We start from the raw sequence: 5,085 nt of genomic DNA, 5'->3' as shown, positions 1-5,085 counted from the left end.
TTAGGAAGCTTCGTCTACACACACACACACACATAAACACAGCGTACCAACATTCCTACCCACATGCATGTTTTCATGCAGCATGTTCACATGCAACGCAAACCATTGCAGCTGTAATGACGGAGCGTTCCCGCCCTCAGTGGGACGGTTCAGCGCTGCAGAGAGGTATTCTGTCCTCTGGGGGAGTATCACACAGCTGCAGTGACTGCAGTGTGAATCCTGAGACAACATATAGTGGAATATAACATGATAAAGAAAACACACCTTCTGTTTCCTCAGCAAGAATGGGAAAGTTAAGTTGTAACAGAGCAACTCAACCTATCATGATTGATTCATGTGAAGAGCAACAGTTGTATTTGGCAGAAAAGGCTCTGCTTTTGAAGACGTTCCCCAAATATATTAAAGTGGCATGCTCTGCGGTATACTGGTACCCTAACTAATCCAGTTAAAATGACGTATACTTGGTACTTTGAACACATGTGGAGGATTTATTAATTAATCTTGAAATAAATGATCACAGTGTATTCTTATTTTGAAATAATGGCAACATGAGTGGAAAGCTGAAACTGTAATTTTACTCATGATTGGTTGGTTTGGAGTTAATTTAAAGTTGCCTTGCATTAAACATATTGTAACTATGAAATGAAACCCTGCCAAAGACACCGAACGTTAAACAAAAGACCAAAACTCGACAGACCAGCCCCATTAATGTGAGCAAAGTAATCTATTTTAAGTCCGTATTTACCCATCCTTAACTAAATTAAAGGTTCAGTGTGTAAGATTTAGGGGGCATATTGCAGAATATGGCAATAATATACATAAGCATGTTTTCATTATTGTATAATCACCCAATATTAATTCAATTTAGTTCAATTCAATTTTATTATATTGCGCCAATTCATAACAGAAGTTATCTCATTGCACTTTTCCTATAGAGCAGGTCTAGACCGTACTCTTTATAATATTAAGAATCATTGTATTTTCATTACCTTAGAATGAGCCCTTTATGTCTACAGAGTGAGCGGGTCCCCTTCCACGGACTCCGCCATGTTGAACTGCCATGTTTCTACAGTAGCCCAGAACAGACAAACCAAACACTGGCTCTTGATAGGGCCTTTCGCCCTGTAGTTGTTTAACTTACATAGGTCTGTATAACTCCTTTCTTACTAAACCTTTGCCTTTCAAACACCAACAGATCTTGGTGATTATTCACTTCTCTCACGTTTGTGTTTCAGGACTTGTTGCTCTGACAATAGCTCCTAATAAATGCCAAGACCGCTTCAGAGAACTGAAAAAATCTGACTTCCAATAAACAATCAGTCATGCTAACTTTGTTTGCCTTGGACAAAGAACAGACCCCAGCAAACAAATGCCCCTAAGCTACTCTGTAATTCACAAGACAAGATACCACTGTAAACATGACTAATAAGAAACCAGAATAACAGAAGACAGGAGAAAATCATCATAACCAGCTTGCACTGCAGCAGGTGGGAATCAGCAGCATGAGCAGCAGCATGAATTATAAGAGAGTGTGAGATTGTCATCTTATAAACACTAAACACTTTAATCACTACTTTGTTACTAATAGTTGATGTTGAAATATAAATACCACTGAATTTGACACTTTATTTGAAGAGGTGTGCATGAGACAGACATGACACCGTCATAACACCTCACATCACACCTGTCAGGATCATGAAGGAGTCTTCATGAAGGTTTATGACTGTTGTCATTAAGTGTCATTTGGTCAATTATGTCACTTTTAATGCAAAGTTGACATTGTTTGAGACGCTTTTGTCATGACAACTTAACCAAGAAAACCAATATGTTCCATATTCAGTGTACTCTCAGAGTAGTGACAATTATCGGGGGCGACTGTGGCTTAGTGGTAGAGCGGGTCGTCCACCAATCGGAAGGCCGTTGTTCGATCCCGGCTTCACCCAGCCCACGTGTCGAAGTGTCCTTAGGCAAGACACTGAACCCCAAATTGCTGAATGTGATATGTAGTTGCAGCGCTTTGAGTAGTCAGAAAGGCGCTATATAAGTACAGACCATTTACCATAGACAGTTTATTACGGTTACTTCCAAATTTGATATCACAGATATTTGAGAAGAGTTTATTTCATAATATTTTGCATTATATGCAATACACTATTCTATTCTATATATTTGGTTTTGGTACATATTATTAGTGGTACATTATTGGTACATTTCTATTAACCATCTCTTTTTATGGTGCAAGTACCCTTTAGTAGGAGATTCGTGATGCAACTGTGTAGCTGTTATAGATAGAGTAGGCAAAAAAAGGTATGCTACAATCTCGTGATCAATTAATTTGGCCAACAATAGCCTGTAAACCATCACCACCACAGGCTGTAGCTTGGTTTACAGTGTGTGAATCTGTCTGTACATCATGCCCTCATTAACATTCAGAAGCAGAAGGAAGTTTGAGATATTGTGCTCCATGTGTACACAGAGTTTTTCTCCACAACTTTGTGTATGTGTTGTGTATGCCTTGTTACCCGAGGGACAGCACAGTAGTATCTCATTTCACATGAAAAGGCCTGGGCTCGCGGGAAACCATTTGTGCAGGAGAGCACTGCTTCCACCATGCCCCCCCCCCCAACAAAATAAAGAAGAATTTTTGATTACAGTAACAAGCCCATAAATTATGCAGGAGGAGTTGAGGATGATGAGCTGATGAAAGACAGCCCCTTTTAACCTTTTTCCCAGCAGAGGAAGTGTTGCCCTCTCTTTCTGCTTGGCCACATGCAGCGAGGGAGATTTCGAGACGGGGGACTAGACGATAGGGTGATACGTTCAGGATGGGGGGGTTTATAATTTCAGTCTGCGAATGGGAATACATAGTGAAACATGATGGTCTCGCACTGCATCTGTTTTCTTTCTTTCTGCTCGGCTGTTTCACTGGTGTCACTGGAGAAGGACGGTGATTGATTCTGCTGTTGTCGCCATTTTTATCATGGAAAATGTTTTGTTGCTGTTGCTGCTGCTGTTGTGTGCATGTTTGCATGCGTGTATGTTGAAGGCAGGGAAGCTGGGGCAAAGCTGTTGATGTCGGCTTCGATCAGTGTGGCTGCTGGGAGCATCCAAAACGAGTGCGCCACTTTCAGAGTGGCTGGCTGCTAATGTGTTCCTGTGAAACACAATACACACTCCCCACCCCCCTGCTATCATCACTGATACTGCAACACACATTCATTGACTCAAACATACCTGCCACATTACACATGCAATCACACCATGGTTGCAAACACAAGCAGTGCTAACGATTATGCAGACACAAAAGCTCAACACTTTACTTCAAGTGGTTGTCTTAAAGGACATGACATGATATTCTATTGATATTCAGATATTCTATTGTGCATGAATGCACTGAAAAAGCGTGCGTTCATTGAACATGCTTATGTTTTTGGTGAACGGTGAACATGAGCTCATGCACTGTGTTTTACAGCACACGGCATGCCGGCATGCTGCCGTTTTCTCATATGAACTCCGGACAATGTCTGGAGATTGCCCTTTCACACATGTAGCACACAACAGGAGATTCTCACCTACTGGAAATTCTCTGGTTTAGGTGAGGGGTGGCGCCTGGGTAGAACGTGCAGGAGGAGGAGGACTCATCCGTAATGATGACTGTTTTTGCATTGATATCAATACTATATGTATTTGGACATGTCCGCAATATCAACGAAAAAGTGGAAAGCAATATCCAGTCAAGCAGAAAAGAGTACGAAGCAGCTACACTCCGTGCAACGTCATCAACAAACCCACTTGCTCAGTGCGAAGCAGCGTAAAGTCCGTTTAATGTCTGGTGCAACTCATTCAGACAGTTGCGTTCAGGGTTGCAGTGTGAAAGGGAGTCCAGCTACCACTACTGCTGAAGCCAGTTCATAGGAATATTTGAAGGCGTTTTATGAACAAATCAGTACAAATTCCAACGGAAAAAATCTTATATTTTCATGCAAAAAAAAATGGAAGAAATTAATATGAACTGGTTCATTTTTTGGTACTATGAACTTCAAAATTATAAATTGTTAACTATAAATGTGAATTAGTTCATTTTAATCTGTGTGAACTGAACTTTGAGCTAGCTCTTGTGAAGGGTGAACTTGCACAACACTAAAATCCCATGAAAGACCCAATCTAACAATGGATCTAATAACAAGTATTGTGTGTGCATCCAAAGCGTGATATATCTTATTCCTCTGTGCCGTAGAGCTCTACTGTTGCACTGAGTGACATGTTCCTTCACCATGAACAAACACAGTTTATTTTGACTCAGTCCCACATACACCGTCCTGCGGCTACAAATACTCACTACACCCCCAAATGTGGATTAATCCACAGCTGAAAATAGTCCCCAACAAATAGTCTGCACAATTTACTCCTGCTTGCGTAACGTTAGCTAAAAACTACATTTGCTAAACACTACACACACACACACACACACACACACACACACACACACACTGACTGGACTTATTGTCCCTTTTGTTAGCTAATGATTTTGCTAGCTTGCCAAATTAGCAAGCTTTTTTATCCTCACGTCAGTAACTCTAAATGAAATGATGTAAAATTCTTAGAACCAAATGTCAGCGGCGAGTAAATGACAGTACAGAGAAAACAGAAAGAAGCTTGGAGAGCGATGTGACTGACTAGCACCAGCAGGTTCTCAGTTTGCTTGGGTGTAGCCATGAGAATATCTCTACGTCAACAAGCCTCTAGCATCGCCTATTTTACAAGGATGCATGGATACTGTGTCACTTTCCTGTGTGACCAGGCCAAAATGCATTGTAAATAATCTTAACTCAAGGTCCACTTACTAGCTTTTCATGGCGCTTTCAACCACACCTTATAGTCTTCATAAGTGCTCGGATCAGAAACTTAATTTACCTCTTTTCAAACTCCATTCAAGACCTGCTGAAGACCGAAGTCAAAATAGATTATGAATAACAGTGAGTGCTTGATTATCATTTTTATTCATAACATAGTGTACTGAACATATAAGAAAATATGGAGCTCATTTGTTTACTACATTCAGTTTTTATTGCCCTGATATGAATT

This window comes from Siniperca chuatsi, linkage group LG17 (genome assembly GCF_020085105.1).
Source record: "Siniperca chuatsi isolate FFG_IHB_CAS linkage group LG17, ASM2008510v1, whole genome shotgun sequence".
In the NCBI taxonomy this organism is placed as follows: Eukaryota; Metazoa; Chordata; class Actinopteri; order Centrarchiformes; family Sinipercidae; genus Siniperca; species Siniperca chuatsi.
Note: the sequence above shows the minus strand (reverse complement) of the source record.